This window comes from Ambystoma mexicanum, chromosome 7q (assembly GCF_040938575.1).
Source record: "Ambystoma mexicanum isolate Mex_15411 chromosome 7q, UKY_AmexF1_1, whole genome shotgun sequence".
Lineage (NCBI taxonomy): Eukaryota > Metazoa > Chordata > Amphibia > Caudata > Ambystomatidae > Ambystoma > Ambystoma mexicanum.
In genome coordinates, this window is record NC_090941.1 from 655,955,204 (window position 1) to 655,973,480 (window position 18,277).

Here is an 18,277-nt window from a genome sequence, read left to right on the forward strand (position 1 = left end):
CAACATTAACCATTATTAATAATTCAGCATTTTTATAATGGCACACTCTCACAGGAAGACGTTCTGTAAATCAGGTGGTAAGGGGCGTGTGTTCTAACTTCTCCCCTGTTTATAAAGGGAAGCCTGTCATTGCTTTGAACAGCCGGCAGCCCCCACCCTCCTTTCAATGCAGTGACAGGCGGCAGTGGGCAGAGCCTGGGCATGGACGAGCATCCCTCCCCGCCTATGGAATCTCTGCGGCTGCAACGCGGGGGCCAATGAGCGCATTGCAGGGCGGGCAGCAGCCGGCTCGCACGCATTTCAGTTCCTGTTTCTAAAACTCCTGAGCAGAATTGATGCCTTGCTCCAGTCTGCAGGATGGCGTAGCGAGCGGCCGGTGCTCCCTTCTTCTCCCCGGGCTCTACTTCACAGCAATGCCAGGTGAGTAGCCTGTACACGGGCATTTGCCCCACTGCCTCGACTGGACAGTAGAGCCCTGTCCAGGCGCCCCGCCTGCGTCCTGATCAAGAGATAGAGCATTAACAACAAACTGTGGCCAGCGAACTGTGATCTCTACCTCTTTGCGCTGATCCTACACGTCGGTTGCACCGGCGCGGTGTCTGCATTGCTTGTGTGCACTAGTTTATGTTGGCATTGTTCTTGACACGCAAACTATTATCGTGCGAGTCGAGTGTGTATTTGCAGCGGATTCGCACAGAGCCCAGAGAGTGAAACGGGAAATTGTTTCTGACACTCATGCACACCCCTAGCATGGAACAGCTGCGCTATTTCAGTACCTCTTTCCGCACGTATAAACTCTCAGAATTACCAGCAGCACTGACCCAAACTAGCCAGTTGGCACTCAGCGTCCTACATCCACTAAGCAGCCGGTGAACCAGTTACATGACAATCTGAGCTGTGACGTGTCGTGGTTGAGTTTTTACTAACGATTCGCAGGTAGTTTGGCATAGAGAGGTAGTGGTGGCAGCCTCATGTAAAAATAGATAGTGTTCATATCTAGTGTACTGTTGTTGGCATGGTAGTTCCTGTATTTTTTCATGTGAACCGACTGTAAATTGTATCAATTTTTACCAATTTTGTCAAAAATTGTGTGGAATGGCAGATTGGAAAACATGCGCGCAGATGAATGGTGTAAATTAAGTTTCCTGGTGGAAAGGCAAATGCATGTTTCTGTGAAACACATATATTATTTAACTGGGCAAATATTTCTTTCCGATATTTTCTTTGAAAAATGTTTCAAGAGTTCTTCATGTTTTATAATGATTTGGAGGAGTGGTGGGGTGGCTGGGGGCTGGGGGCCATGCCTTTCTGGTATTGCAGCTTTCTGTTCTTTCTGCCATGCACTCCCCCTCCTTCACAGTGTGTCTGCAAACGCTACAGGAAGAAATTTTGCTTCATGACTAACAGAATGTTAGTCATTGAACTCTTACCCAATGCACTGACCTTGTACAGCTTTGCAAGGTTTCCAACTGATATGATTTTTGGAAGCCCATGGGTTTTGGCTGTCATGTGTCAGGTGAATCCTCAAGTGCTCCAATAATGCCATCAAATTCCTTGTATGATTACTGATTTGTCGGGGTGATTCTCCCGGGGCCGGCAGAGCCATCCACAGGCCTCCAGACTGGGGAGGCCCCAACTCCTCCCGTGTACCCAAAAGGAGTATGAGACACACACAAGAGGCAAGGTGGTTCTGCTGTTTATTATAACAACGGAAGGGATGGGTCTCGGATCGTACGCATCCAATGAGACTCTCAATCTTAGTGGGGCTTGCAGGCCCTTTTTACGGCAGTATGACGCGCTACTCGCGTCACCTGGGAAAGTTAGCACAAAACCTATTGCCACTCAGGATTGGTTCCCCGAGTGGTAGGGTTAGTATAGGTAACATATGGAAAGAAATATTAGTGGATGAGGATGGGTCAGGTGGTACACCTGGGTTGTCCCTTGCGGTTGTTACTTTAGAATTGTTACAGGGGGACCCTTGGTGATTGGTTAAGGGTAATGGCGTCAGTAATAAGCCCCCCTGGATTCTGATTGGTTCTCCCGCGAACCCCCAGCCTGGGACCATCGTTGTTCGCAGCTCGCGGTGTACCTGTCATTAGCAACAATGTGCAACTATGTGTTTGTGCAGGCAACGGACAGGTCTGCTCATGGCTTGTGAGCGGGTCTTTCCCATCGCTGTAGGTGTCCATCTTGCTGCTTCGTTGTTGCAACCTGTGTTGCAGACGTGGGACCCTGGCGACTTTCTGTCTCGTGAGCTTGGCACTTTGTCCGTTCGGTTTGGTCACATGTGGAGAGACCGTAGCTGGAGCAGAATTATGAGCATTAGATTTGTATTTCGTTTCTGTGGGCTAGGCATTTCACAGGTATAACCTTGGCGCTGGGCTTGCGGCATGCGGGTTACAACATTGTGGCCTTGGCTGTGAGCTCTTGCCGGGGACTTGTTCTGCATGGTCAGCACTTGTACTCTTGTTCTGGGAGGATTTTCATTGCTAGGCTCCTGCCTGGGGACTCTTGCTTGCGGCCTACTCGGGCCTAGTTCATGGGTGGCGGTACATAATCCATAGTATGGAGGTCGCGGGTTGACAGGGTGTCACAATCACCATTAGATATACATGATGGTGTCGTCATAGGGGTGAGTGGCGGGAGAAGCGTCAGCAAGCATATACACAAGCTCTTCAGGCGTCTTGCGTTTCTGCGGTGCTGTAAAAAGGCCTATGTGAAAAATAACAACGATGCACGTCAGTGGGTGTGTCAGTCATCTACGTCAGAGCACTGTGTATGTTCTTCGTGTAGGTTGGTGTGTGTGTGACCAGTGTGCATGGTGGCACGGGTGTTCTTGGCAGTTGGCTATGTCGTTATGGCATCCCTAACGATGTGGATACTTGTGGCTGTTGTTCTAGTCGAGCTCATCCATGTCGCAGGCGTCGGCTTGAGCCGGGCGGGCTGGTGCCGGGCGTGCTGGTGGGCATACTCCTCTTATGTGTAAGTTTCTGAACCAGGGTATTTTGTCATCTGGTAAGTAGACAAACTCGTCTCGTGGGGGGTGTCTGGGTCGTGATCCTCTAGGCCATGATCTGGATGAGATTGGGGGGAGCGTATTGTCCCATTCTCCCACTTCAGTATTGCTACGTTACTACTCTGCAGGTGCTACCAGCATATGCTAAGGGCCACCTCAAATGCAGCAAGAATGCTTTCATACGCCATGTGCACGGTATAGCCATGGAGGAACAGCCATCATAAGCCAGATGCTGCCTGAAATTCCATCATAAGACTGTATGGTGTACAGTCACATTATCTAAATGTTATCCCTACATGTCCAGCTGCCCAATAGGTGGCAAGTGCACCCTCAAATGCATCAACCGTGCCATGCAAATCCTGACCAAGCGATTATATGTAAGATGCAGTTTATACTATGTTATGTGACATTTCTACACAGCCATTGTTGTGGCCTTAAAGCACTGTGGTTGTCTGGAAATTGCCTAGACCCTAGTATGGGCATTTAATGGAAAATTGGACATTACAATGCAGGACATAAAAATTGCTTCGTCAGAAATGACTAATTCTTTAACATTATTTATAACAGTTCATATTTGTTGACTGGGGAGAACTGTAACATTACAATTGTTATTTCTGGGGTGTTGGGGACTGTCTAAAAAGCAGTACACCTTGCACTGAGTTACCTCATATGATATGATATGGCATTTATAACGCGCCTATACACAAGTGTTTCAAGGCGCGACGAGGCAAGGGAGGGGGAACAGAGGGAAGACAGACAACCATCTTACTAGGCCAGGTGACATTGTGATCGCGCAAGTGCATGGGGAGGGGGAAGGGGAAAGGTGCAGGGGGGAGGGGGCAGTGCAGTACATGGGATCGACCGTAAAAATAAATAGAATAAATAAAAGCAATAAGTAAAAGGTGCGGCCAGCTGGTGGCAAGCGCAAGGGTAAGTGCAGACATCAGGTGTCAAGTACTGGTAGGGGACTGTAGGGATACAGAAAACAGTCCTCAAGCACGGGGGTTGCCAGGGAGGCAGTGCAGGTGTGCAACTGGCGGCAGAGGGGACCTGGGCTCGAGATCAGATGGTAGCCAGGTGTCCAGTGCAGTTTCAGCCAGGAGTTCAGCAGGGGAGAGGAGGAGAGAAAGCAGAAGCAAAGAGGAAGGTTTTGAGGTGCCTTCGGAACCGGAGATGATTCTCCTAAAGTTTTAGGGAGGCTGTTCCAGAGGGAGGCCCCAGCTGAAGAAGGAGATCTGCCACCAACTCGTTGCTTGGAGAAGCGACTGACCCTGAGAGAGTTGGAGGCAGATGAGCGAAGAGCTCGAGAAGGAAGATATTTAGGAAGAGAGAGTTAAAGGTATTGAGGCCCCAGAACGCCTTGTGGACAATGCAGTGGGTTTTGAACTTAATCCTCTCAGCCACTGGGAGCCAGTGCAGAGATTTCAGTCCTGCAGAGATACGATCCCTGGGCTTGAGGCCAAGGACAAGTCTCGCAGTCCTATTCTGGATTAGTTGCAGATGGCAGAGAGTAGAAGCAGGCAGATTTAGAAAGAGGCTGTTGCAATAGTCCAGCCTAGAGAGAACCAGAGCTCTGGAGACAGTGAGCTTTTGGGGGAAGTAGAGGAAGGGAAGAATACATCTGAGGAGGTGCAGCTGGTAGTGTGACTTCTTAGAGACATCAGAGATGTGAGGAGAGAAGGAGAGTGTGGAGTCGAAGATGACCCCAAGGTTTTTAGCCTCACAGGTGGGAGCAGGGAGAGGGCCAGGAGAGGCCGGCCAGAGATTGCCAGGAAAGGAGGGTGTGGAAGTGCTGATGAGGAGAATCTCGGTCTTACTGGCATTAAGGCAGAGATCATTGGCAGTACACCACTCCTGGATGGCGGACAGACAGTCAGAGATGAGAGAGGGAGAAGAGGTGGCTGAGGGTAGTCTGAAAATGAGTTGAGTGTTATCCACATAGCACGGAAGTTGGGGCAGAGCGCGGCAATGCGGTGGGCAAGAAGTAGGTATTGGTTGAACAGCAAGGGAGAGAGGTTAGACCCCTGGGGAACACCACAGGTAGAGATAGATATGGAGGAGAGGAAGGACCCGAGTTGTACCTGGGAGGGTCGCTCGGAGAGAAAAGAAGTCAGCCATGTCAGGGCCTGACCAGTGATCCCCAGGTTATCACGGAGACGGTTCAGCAGGGTGGCATGGTTGACCGCGTCGAAGGCGGAAGAGAGATCAAGTAAGATGAGGACACAGGGTGTATTGGAATTGAGGTTGGAGAGCAGGACTTTGCGGATGTTCAGGAGAGCAGTTTCCGTGCTTCTGGCAGCTCTGAAGCGTGATTGATGGACATCGAGACACCCAACAGATTCAGTGTGAAGATTAAGCTGGGAGATGGCCAGCTTTTCCAGGAGTTTGCCCAGGAAAGGAGTGATGGAGATTGGGCGATAGTTTGCCGGGCAGGAAGGGTCGGCAGAGGGTTTCTTAAGAAGAGGGTGCACAAGGGAGTACTTCAGGGGGGAGGGGATGACTCCAGTGGCGAAGGAGTGGTTGCAGAAATCAGCCAGGGCAGGAGCCAGGGAGTCAATGGTTGATGGTTTTGGAGGAACAGGAAAAGACTTTCATAGATCGGACTTGTCTAGAAACCTCATTTGGGGAGAACAGGGGAAAGGCAGAGGGAGGAGTGGCAGACCTTTAGCGTTTTTCCAGCAACATGATAGTAATTCCAGCTGCTTTTAGAGGGTGTGTGATTAAAGTTGCCTTGTGGCTGATGCCAGTTACATCTCTTCTACATCAGCTAACATAATCATTAGGGTGATTTTATTTTTCTATTCCAAAATGTTTATTTTATTCGCTTTTTGACTGCCGATCAATGACAGTTAACACATCGTTTGTTTGTTTGTTTATTTATTTCTAATGCGTGCTAGACCCGGGGGTATCACGGCGTAACAGTTACAGAAAATGCAAGGCTTAGGTTACAACGTTACAGGTAATAGGTAGGCGTGGAGCATATGTACAGGTTATAAGCATCATTTAACTTAAGGGGTCATTGTAATTATAGTAAATCGCAGAGAGGGGACCACTTACAATTACACTTTGTTGCAAAAGGGGCCCTCTGTGCAGTTTTACTAATTTCTATCAAATGGAGGTACAAAAAAAAGTATAAAAACAACAAAATCACCTTACCTTTCTTTTTTTTCACTATGTGTTGGAATAAGTGTAAATATGTAACACATGTCTGCACACTTTTTTGTTCGGATAGGTGGATAAAAAGACCCCTATTGCATTCCACGTCTGTATTAATTTATACCTATCACTGGTTGAAAATCATTATTTCTTGACAGCAGTGTCTCGGCCGAATGTACTGTCAGGTTATACATTTGCAAGACCCTCAACAGATGCAAATTGGACAGAAAGGGTTAGTGACCCTGCAGCCCAAGGGTAGCGCGTCCTTTTGCCGACACCCGTTTTTCCGACTGGTGTTTTGCCACAGGGTTTTGCAAAAAATTCCCATTGACATTTTTTAGGGGGGTGGTAAAGGGTAACTAAAGGGCTCGGGGGAGGTAAATACAAAAAATAATTAAATTAAGGGAGTATTAGGAGGGACACCCAAAAAAAGAATTTAAAAAAATATTTGATTGATTTTTTCAGTAAAACTCCCTTCGGAATAAAAGGGGTCGGCGAAATGACATGGAACCAGCACAAGCACCCACCAGTGGTAATGCATTTAACAACGGCAGTATCATTACCACCCTATATAACTGAATGGAGTGGATTTTTCTGTGAGGTGTTTATTTTTTCCTCTTCCCTTTGCCTAATGATACAAATGGTTTATTTTTTTTCGGCGTTTTTTTTTCGGCATCCCTCTGGCCAGCATCTCAAACTATAGCCACCACTGATCCGATTAAACATTAATTCCGCTGCTATTATGTCTGCTTTTAATGGTTCTGTAAAGCTCTTGCCTCTCATTGTCCTTGCACCCACATTAAGTGTAATTGACTGCTGGTAGTGCAATTCCAAAGAAACTTTGCAGATGGAATGGAATGACAGCCTGGTCTAACGCAATGAGGTTAAATTGGCTCATTTTTTCCAGACCTTACTGTAAAATGCCTGTGACCATAGATTGTACTAATACCCCCTCAAGTTAAAAGGTGCATTTTTTTCCTGAAAGTTTCTCTTCCAATAAGGCAATAATAATATCAGAGCACCTTCCTGTTGAACCTCTCTGCTGGTACCACTGGTCTGGCCATATTCAAGAGGGTGTGTGGGTGGGAGTGTGTGGTCGTTTGCCATCTAGAGAGCACGTCCAGAACCCCCGGGGCACAAAAGGTCATGCACAAAAGCGTGCAGCGCTGTGCCCCCAAGCTTCCGGCTGCAGGCTGTAGATTGCAGATATGAACGGGCAGCCGGAGGCCAGAGCCCACTGCAGGTAAGTGGAGAAGGGGGCAGGAATGAGTGCAGGGGACGGGTGGTGCCACGGAGTGGTTGGAGTTTCGGGGGGCGGGGGGGCTATGACAGGGAGCTGGAGACGGCAGCGCAAAAAAAGGTTGCACCTTGGAATGTGGCCTTTTGTGCTGCAAGCCCGGGCACAACCTTTTTTGCGCTGCCTTTGGACATAAATCTGCGTATGCTAGGCTACTTTTTGTTGAGAGTTGTTTTCTTGTGTTGGAAGTGTTTGGCGTTTTCAGAGAGTACAAGTGGATCATACACCCTTAATTGTATGACAGCACATAGTTGAGTCCACACACACCTTTCTGCATGACATAGGCATAGTAATGCATAGTAATGCATAGACAACAAATGTACTCTTTCATGCAATCTTTTCGTTGACATTACCATCAACTGTTTCTATCTCCACATGTGAATACAGTGGTGTTCAGGCCCATTGAGCAAGTCTTCCGCTTTGCACACTTAAAAAAAACCTTTATCAGCCTCATCATAAATTGGGTGGAGTGGTATTACCGCTGCATTTACCACTCTGCCCAATCTTGAGCAAAATGCTGGAGGTAAAAATCTCCCCTTTCCACCCGTTTTCGGTGCTATTAGCACTACGCAGTTGTCGCCGGGAATCCGCTCAACTCATGATGTGTGCCTTATTTGTAAGCCATACCCTATGCCTTTTCAGCTCTTCGTGTGGTTTCTGTGCAAAAATTGACCGGGTTATAAGGTATTCCCCAATGTTCACAATTTAGACAAGGTAAGGGGTATACAATTACCAATGCTAGCTGCAATATCTTTGTTAGAAAAACATGTGCATGATTATTGGCACGTTTATTGTGTTTGCAAGCAAAATGTACAGTGAGTGTGAAAAACCACAATGAGAGGCTTAGGTAGTTAAGCTGCACTAATGATTATGCAGCACAGAGGTACAGTGGATCACCTTCCCCCTGATCCCCTCCCTTCCCATTCGTCACAGACCATTTCCCCTGTGTAGGTATGATATCTTGCCGTTCTGCATTCCCCTGCAGCTTGATGATGAGAGCTTGCTTCAGTTTGGCCCTGTATAGGGTTCCAAGTCATCCTCCGTGGCCAATGCCTGGAAGAAAGCTGAGAAAACAGAAGAAGAGCTGATTTAGACTATTCTCCCCTTTTATTGCTCTATCCCCCATCAGTCCACCTTTCAGTAGATGGCCGGTGCTTGGCTTCACCCCTGCCAGAGTTTGACTAGACATCTCTTTTGGGCGCCACACATGGGCGAAACACCACTTACTCCCTTTTACTCGGGGTGGCTCCTGCCTTTGCTCCATGTCTGAGCAGGTTGTCTCTGGCTAAGCAAATTACCTCTCCAACACGGGTTTGTCGTTGCAACATCGGCATCAGTAAGTTCATGAGCCTTGGGCCTTACGGGGCTGCCTTGGGCCTGTGACATGATGGTCTTCCCCATAGGTGACAAGGATGTTCTCCGTGGATTGGGAAATCTGAGCCCTGAAATCTCAGCGGTTCTGTTCCTTGCCAGTTGGTGGGAACAGTTATCTGCTTGTTTGCCCTTTGACACCTGAGGATGGTCAGATAGGAGCTCCACTTCATGTTCTGTAACTAGATTGATTGCTACAGTTGGGAACAGCTGTGCAACTACTTTGAGGCAGCCACTATTTGTCCGAGGCTTGCCCTCAAACCCCTGCCAAATTTATGGTCTCCAATAGGCCAGAGGAGTCAGGAGATCTCCCCCTCTGAGTCTACACAAGGCAGCCTTGTCCAGACAGCCAGTGAATGGTCAAAAGCAGGGGGGTTTGCTTGATTGATGTGGTGTTAATGCCATGGCCACCACAACCCCTTAACTAGGATGCATGCCATTCTACAAACAGGTGATGGACACCATCATCCGTAGATTTCCACACCTGAACCCTCAGATCATATATCAACAAATACATTTCTGTTTTTAGATATTAACTATTGTCACTACTGATACTGATCTCTGTTCGCATCCTGCTGATACCCCCAACCCAATGTGTTTTTATTTTATTTTATTTCAAATGTTTCTAAAGCATGAGAATGGCAAGCAAGAGAATCAGAGCTCTGTACAGTAAAAACACATGTAGGGCCTCATTACACGGACGGCGGTAACCATGGCGCTACGTTTCAATGGCCCATTCATTGCTGAAAGTATAACTCCCTCAGCAGTAAAAGTCCAAGGAAGGAGAGCTTGGCTTAATTTAATTGATACTAAACCGGACCGCAGCAAGACCGTTCCTCCCACCATTGCCAACTCAGAAGCAAGACAAGAAGAATTTCAGCGTCTTCAGACTCGATCGATGACAAAGAAGAAGTATGAAAAATCAACTAGCTGATAAATGCAGATTTGCATTTGGACTGTGACTCACCTTGGACACTCCTTATAGATATCATAGCAGGTGTGCAAATCTTTGCTGAGAGTCACTGGAATCTTTTGAAAAATTAACTTTAGAAAAATATTAATGTATCGCAAATATGCCTGATCTGGATTTCAAGTTTGAAGATTGGAAACGAGAGCAATACCCTGACTCGTTTCTCACTGCATATCTGTTTGGTTGAATCTATGGTCTTAACAGACAGGGATGTCTTTAGACTTATACTTGCTGTTTTTGTGCTTATCCCTCCAAGCTTATCCTGCTTTTGCCACAAGAGACGTTGATATTTGCACTTTTTTACAGGATCTTAAGAAGGGCCCTGTAATCAGAAGGTTGCTTGTGGCAATAATAGAAGAAGTATTGCAACTATAGTAGTAAAAGTGTTTTTTCCGTTTTTTACAGTAGAAATGTGGAATGTCGAAGCTGGTACGATTTTACAATGCCACAAATGGTGGGGGTGGGGGTTAATATGTTAGTTTGTGATATACTTATGTACAACTATATATTCTGTTACAGGATCTTAAGAAGGGCCCTGTAATCAGAAGGTTGCTTGTGGCAATAATAGAAGAAGTATTGCAACTATAGGAGTAAAAGTGTTTTTTCCGTTTTTTACAGTAGAAATGTGGAATGTCGAAGCTGGTACGATTTTACAATGCCACAAATGGTGGGGGTGGGGGTTAATATGTTAGTTTGTGATATACTTATGTACAACTATATATTCTGTGTCTTTCTGTTTCTTCTGTTCAGCATTCCTTATTATATTAATGCTCTGGCCAAGACAGATGTCCCTTTGATCCTCCCCACTCCAGGAACTGCTGTTGATTTGCCCATTACTGAAGAGGCAAAACCCTTTGTGTTATCTCCCCACAGTAGAGCTGCGTTAGAGTTGTTTCCATGGGCGGCAACCATTTTGTTAGCCAGACAAAGGCGAAGCGTAGAGTAAGATAATGAACCGATAAATATATATTTGGATAATGCAGCACATTTGTGTCACAACATGTGGTATCAACACATGAGAAAGGTTGAAGAGAGAACGTTTAACGAGAGTTGTTATGTTTGCGCTCTCATACCCTATGCCATGAATGCTTCCCGAACTTTCATTTACAGAGAAGATCCAGAACACAATGCCAGATGTCTTATTCACCTTGCAGCATGCATGACTCGAGGACAGTTCCAAGGAAATTGGGCCACTGTGCGGTGGAAATCAAAATGGTTGTTTCCATTCCAAGATGATTATATCAAGATTAAAGAGATTGGAAAATGAGCCTGCATGGAAGAGCAAGTGTTACGCTCACCTGACTCCCACAGGGGCGTCGGTCGGATCCGGACGGCTGTGGTCTCCACCAACGTGATGCGTAGTGCAGAGATGACTGACTGGACTGGCCCTCCTAATCTTGTCTGCGTGACCCGTAGAAGTATTCTCCTGCAAGTGGGGAGATGGATTTAGCCACCCGTGGATTCAAGTGATGGCACCCACCCCACAGTCCTCCGAACTAATCACCTCCGAAGTGCCCTCTCAGCAATCTCACCTTATATTCTTGAAAGATGAGCTCTCCATCCTGCATGGATTGCAGGGGCGCGTTGATGCCAGTTACTTCACTGGTTTGAAGGCGTGGGAGAGTTCCGGAGAGTATTGACTCGGAGGTTCCTGGCAAGGTCCAGTAAGTATCAGTTCATAGAGTTCAATATGTCCGATGTTTCACTCTTGTCCCCCCCTTCCTTCCTTGTCTTGCAGCTGAGATCGTGAGAAGATGCTCTCGTGGCAGCTGGTGGAGCTCAGGTAAGAGTCTGTATTACCCGACGCTGTCCGGTAAATGTTGCACGTGTTTAACATGTTGTTTTCTCTCTCTTTGCAGGTGCGGCACATGAAGATGTGGAGAGTTATAGAATAATGCCTCCGGTGGTAAATCAGGTAAGTCTATGGTGATCAGAGTTATATTGGTTGGTTTTCTTGGCTCACCTTGTTGTTTTCTTTTGTCCCCAGGTGCCGGAGTTCGGCGAAGAAACGATGGAGGCAGCGCTGAATTGAAAAATGCTGCGAGGACTGGTGAGTATGGTGCGGCACTGCAGCTGGAGATGCGACGCATACAGAAATGATGTTCTTTCCAACGCCGGAGGCGAGATGGATCCGGAATCAGGTGAGGAATTTGAAAATAGTTTGTTTTCTAACCTTGTCCTTTTCTTTCCTCTTTGTTTTAGGAGCTCCAGATTCGAGGCGGGCGTGGCAGAAGACTGGATGCAGACTGCAGGCACGGTGAGCGTTACGCTGCTGGATGCAGAATAACGCGACACGTGTGCTGTTGTTCGGGCATGGTTTAAATAGCCTCCAAAGTAGTTCCAGGTAAGAAGTTCCCTAGAACCACGCCCGAGTAAAAAATAGTCCCTGTAATAAAATAGTCCCATCCAGGCCTCACGTTGGCTTGGATTCACTAGCAGCATGGTCTGCATCAGCTAAGTAAAGTCTATGAGCCTGGCGCCTATGGCGCCAGGACTGATTTCTATGATGAGCCTGGCGCCTAAGGGGCCAGGACTGAACCCAAACAGCCCCCAGCCGGGGCTGTTGGTGTTTTAATAAGTGTCCGTATGCCTGCTCCTGCAGCTGATGGGCTTGGTCCTGATGCCCGGGGGTAGGCATCATGACAGCAAGATGCTCACGCATCCTATTTTAGGGCAGGACAGGATGAAGTGGTCATAGAAGAAATGAAGAGAATGGAATGTCCTGATAAAACAGAGATAGATTGGATGCCTGAATGCTGGGAACAATTCGGCTACTAGTCTATGGGCAAGTGAAATCCAAGAAGGGATGAGAGCAGGGTTGATGTCCTGTGCAGCTCATCTATTGAAGCCAGAATATGTATCAGAAGTACAGAAAGAAAATGATGAATGTTTGAAGTCGTGGGCTAAGCATGCCAAACTACTAACATGGGTCGAAGACGAATCGGGTCCAATGTTCGTGATCCCATTGACAAATGCGACACTGTGCTTTCAAAGAGAAGGAAAGAAGCATGTGGGAGATAATGTAGCTTGCAAGACTACAGGTGGTGTCTCCTGAATGGGAGCAGGGACAGCGATCCTAATGGATCGATATTGTGCTTGTGGATCCAGAGCATACATGAAATTGCCCAAGGATTGGGGAGGAACGTGCTCCCTGGTGCTCATCCATGTTCCAGCATTAGTGATTCCTCTAAGTGACCTGAACGTTGGAGAATTTCCAAAGGCAGATGCCCATTTGAGAAGGAGAAGATTGCTCGAATTAAAGAGAATTATTTTTCAGCTAATTCAATAGACGCGTGTGAGGCCATCCTGTATGAACATGGGCTGTTCAGCAAGACTGCTTCCTACGGGCTGTCACTATTCGGCATAGCTTGCTATCTTACCCAGTGGGAGGTTTGCCCATGGCATGGCCTTGGGCCATACATTGGGAACTCCCAATCAAGCCATTGTTGGCTCTGGGCAAAGCCTGCTCAAGTGCCAGTGCCCAAATGGTATTATATGCTATTAGGGGCCATGCAGCACTGCCCAGTGGTTACTTTCCCCAGGCACAGATGTCAGCCTTGCCCTGGGCTGCCACCTACCTGTAGTGGTCATGGCCAGTGTTAATACCCTAGGTTGTCCGATTTTATCCAACGTGTGCACTGGCCCCATGCCACCTGCAGAGGGAACTGGCCATGGACAGTCCCCCCCCCCCCCCCCCCCTGAGGTAGAAGACCTGCCCTAGGCTCCCAAAGCCCATGTTTAGTGGCCAGTAGTCTCTTTGCCCAAGGCCTAACCTTTGGCTATGACCAGGCCCACACAAACCGCCTGTAGGGGGGCTGACCATGGCCAGTGGCCACTTTGATTTGCCAAGCCCAGGCCCATCAAGTAACCCATTGCATGTGGCCACTTTGTCTTTGCTATGCCCTGGCCGCAAAGCAAGTCATAGACACTGTCTATAGCCTGTGGCTTTAGTTGATGTTCTGTTTGACCATGCCCTCATCTGGGAGGATACTTGAAGTGGGCACTGACCATGGCTTGTGACGGTGGCCATTGGTCACTTTCCCCTAGTTGGACCTTCAGTCATGCCTCAGGCCCCTCAAACCTATCCCTAGTGGGCACTGGCCATGGTATTTGGCAATGCCCCATGCCCTCCCCAAGCCATCTGTAGTGACAAGGGCCATGATCAGTAGTCACTGTGCCTGACGCATCGCTATGTCCCATTTGCTACCAATCCACCCAAAGTGACCACTGCCCTTTCCCAAAAGTTATGGTCACACCTACAAAGCGGCCACTGGCTTTGAGCCATGCCCTGGGCCCCCACCAGCCTCCCAAAGTAGCTGCTGGGCCTAGTAGCCTGTATTCAGCCATTCAATTACAGGTCTCTCAGCCTCCTGTGGTCCTGTGAGCCAATTAAGGCCCTGTGAGCCCAGGCTGGTGGTCCACATGCCCTGGGCTGAAACAGCCATTTAATATATTTTTGGTGGTTATATTCTACAACTCTTGGACCCTTTGATACTCCATAGAGTAAGAGGGGCTTTACAAACAACCGAGGACATTTGTTGTGGTAGTGGCCTCACAAACATTAAGTGCTGCAAACAGAATAGTGTGGCATTGAGTTACAAGCAGATTTCATAAACCAGGATGTTCTAGGGATGTATAAGTGGGATAATACAATGTACATTTCTCTGACATATTTTGAGTTCTGAGGTACAAAGATCTAAAGTCATGTATCTAGAATCAGACACGTTTTTATGAAGTGCTAAACCTGGAGTTATTACCTAGATCTCCAGATTTTAAAGCAATCAATTTAGCCACCTCTCCTGGTGAATACATTTGTAGAGTTTCCTCCCACTTCCCTTTATATGTATAGGCAATTGTGCATAGGAAATTGTCATTTTAGGGCCACTTACTGTGAGGAATCAGCATCAGGCCATGACTAGTGTTCCTATTGGATGGCTTGGGTGGGAGGGACTAAGCAGGTGCTGAGCCCTGCCCCAGTCAAAGTTGCACCTGGATATGGCCATGGCCCGGGTCAGAGCCTTCTGTGAAAGTAGAAAAGTGAGCCCATTGTGTGGCTCGGAAGATAAGAACAGAATGCACCCTTCAAGCACAGGATGCTCCCTTGAAGCACAGGGTGCTCTCTTCAAGGACAGGATTCTCTCTTTGCATCTTTTATTTGATTATCAGTAGAATTAAACTAACAGAAAATATCCCTAGTGGAGGAGTTTCTCTAGTTGATGAAGAGCAGTGGGGTAAGCTGACAGCACCCAATCAGGGTTAATGCAACGAATTATAAAACTTTCTCAAATCAATTAAATAATGTAAAAAGAAAGTGCACTCTGTACTTATAGACATTCTCTCCAACCTCAGTTCTATGCTAACAATATTGCAGATTACAAAGGCCTGTTCATCTTTCTAGGCAGTACAACATCCATGCCTACTCAAACCCGAGTGGCTCAATCTACTGTAACCCACATCCAGAATACCTATATTCATGGTGCTTTACTTGCAATGTGAAATATTAAGGAAGTGAAATCTGGCCTCTTGTTTGCTGATGAGGGTGCGGTTTATTGCACTGTTATATTAGATAGACCACAACGCCCGAATACTACCATAAAACCACTTGGCAGGTTGTGCACATACTTGATTTCACATCGGAAAATAACTAACTGAGTCTATGGTCGGGCACTGAAAGGAATGTTTTATATGTCAGCAGATGTAAGATTGTGAGTGCCCAGGACCTGTATTATTGTTCCAACTACCACCTTATTACTAATTTTCCATTTCTCTTGAAAATCTTGGACCGAGCATCTACCTCACATTGAATTGCATCAATTACTGGGCAATTGCCCATCCGTCCCGTGTGTGATAATCTACTCCTCTTTTGCAATATGTCTTGCTTTGTTATTAGTTTTCGTCCTCTCCTGATTGTTCTATTCCTCGGTTTGTTCGTCACACACTTAGAAACCTTTTGGAAGAAGTGCATCTTCAGATGAAAGGAATAGTGAATAGAAATAGCAGCTCAGTGTCAAATAAATTGTGGGTACTGTGAGTGGAACAATAAGAATCCTGGCGTCCCATGCAGCAGAGCGATGTTTAAATGCTGTGCAGGTGGCATCAATATGTTTCCCTGCCTGACAAATACATTATTTGGCATTTCCCTGCATTTTGTATTTTTTTTTTAAAGCAAGAATATGACAGACTGTTATTTATTTATTTATTTATTTATTTATTTATTTGTAACGCGCCGAAGCTCGCAAGCATCAGGGCGCGACAAGGACACAAGGACGAAGAAGAACGGGACAACACATAGAGAGCATAGAGAGGGAGGAAGCAGAACGATGGCAACTAGAAGCGGTGTGGAGGTTGTCTAATTATATGAAGAGAAAGGTCTTCAATTGTTTCCTAAAGCGTTGGAGGTTGTTTTCCAATCTGAGGCTGCAAGGCAGTTTGTTCCAGTGGAAAGTCGCCAGGTTCGGAAAGGCTCGGCCGAGACCAGTGGCTTTACCTGGAGGGCTGGGATTGATCAATCCTTGTTTTGCAGATCTCAAGCTACGGCTCGGCTCGTACCAGCTGAATTTATTCTTAAGGTATGCAGGTGCCGTGCCATATAGGCATCGGTGGGTTAGGATCAGTGATTTAAACTTGATCCGTTCCTTTACAGCCAACCAATGAAGATCTTTTCTGTCCTTGGTGATGTGTTCACGTTTGGATTTATTAGTGATGGACCTAACAGCATTATTCTGGATAATCTGACATTGTTTCAGGCAGTTGTTGCTGGCGCCGAGCATTAGCGCGTTCCCATAATCTAAGCGGGATAGTATGGTGGCTCTCCCTATCGTGGTGCTGTTCTTGGTATTAAGAAAAGGTCTTATCTGACATAGAAGCCTTTGGTAGTATTGACAGTTTCGCTTTAAATAAGCGGTTTGGGCTTCTGCACCTAAGGAGGATTGTAAGTAAATACCTAGTGTTTTAACCTTATTAGATACCTTAATGGTAGAATCTTTTATGGTGAATGTGGAGTAATCCGAACCAAGATTGTTTAAGGCTTTAGCGCTTCCGAAGGTCATGAGTTCCGTTTTGGAGCTATTAAGACACATCCAGTGTGCAATCATCCAGTTTTCGATGATGTCGTAAATAGCCGATAGCTTCTCGTTATCTGCGTGATGGTCTCCGCTCAGCTCTAGAATGAGCTGTTGTGTCTTAAGTTGCCGTCTCTGGCGGTGCGGCTTGACACAGACGTAGATGCCAGGTCCTTTCCTCAACTGTGATGTGCTGGACCGTAACATCGAAGCACTGTGTGTGCAGAGTGCTGCACGCTGAGCCTTTCGTCTTGGAAGGTTCTCTATCCTCTACTGAGTTGTTCTATTGCAGTAGGGCTGTGTGGAGTTGGGCAGCTGGAAGGACTGGTGAGCTGCCGGCTGCTCCCCTACAAGGTACCTGTTAAATCACGCTTTCTTGTTGCCTTTCTGTATTGAGAGGTGTTGTATTGTGGTTGGGGAGTGTGGTGCTTGTCTCCTAATGTGTCGGCTTGCCGATAACATGATTCCTTTTCTTTATAGCCCGTAATTACTATCACATGAGGTTTTGTTTCTTGTAGAGGCCCGTATTACTTATGGTGGGGCTTGTAATGTATACCCTTCTCAAATTTAGCTTCTGATATGGTCCTAACTAGACAGGGTACAATGTGTGAAATGGTGACTCCCCATAGAACTTGATTAACCGAGGTGAGAGCTTGTAGCACTTGTAGGAGAAGGCGTCTCCTTAAAACTGAACTAAGCTTCCTGGAGGATGATACTGGAGGAGTCACATCTGAGGAGGCTACTAAGCAGGATGATGATGATTTGGAAGACTCTAGTCAAAAGGTGGCTGTGCTATCCCATTGTCCTGACCGCTAGTACTGAATTGCTATCCTCGGTGTTAGCTATGTTGCCCCAAATTTGTCCTGAGAATGGTGGGATAAGAAGTTCTCCACCGTCGGAAAGTCTGGGATTAAATGTGGACCATCCTGCTGAATTGGAGTTTTTTTCTGCTCAATGGCAGTTAGCGAAGGAACGCATCGCTACAGATCTTTTTTTATGTAGAAACTATTGTGACTTTGGCCTATGGTTAGGCATGCTAGATCAAGTTGCTACTTTAGTACGCCCTATTATGATGGATAACTCCTGTTGGACAGATATATCCGGGTCGGCTGACATGGTTAAGGTTGGCTGCCAAACCTCCCTGCAGTTTTCTGACTGTGCAGTGGTCGAGGATACAACTGGCCAAATTGAGCCTAACGTTATACATATTTTGATGCTGTCAGTACTTGAAAACAAGATGCTATGCTGTCCCATACATATACCACCGCCTATTGGTACACTGATTGTTGGACATGCCTATGGAGGACCGTCTGTAGTAGGTGCAGACCTGGGCACACTTCTATTCTCTGCAGCCATTAGTCACAGTATTAAAAATAAAATCGACCCCTATGGGACTGCTTGTCTTA

General features: G+C 46.8%; 1 protein-coding gene across 2 annotated transcripts in view; it reads left to right on the forward strand.

The window, feature by feature from the left end:
- Window positions 1-283: 283 nt before the first annotated feature.
- Window positions 284-18,277, forward strand: part of SLC46A3 (solute carrier family 46 member 3) — a 307,576-nt gene continuing 289,582 nt past the window's right edge. The window contains exon 1 of one of the 2 annotated variants that reach the window (XM_069640757.1): window positions 284-420. The gene's annotated coding sequence lies outside the window, so the exon portion shown is untranslated. The remainder of the gene's footprint in view (window positions 421-18,277) is intronic. The other variant, XM_069640758.1, reaches the window with a different exon arrangement.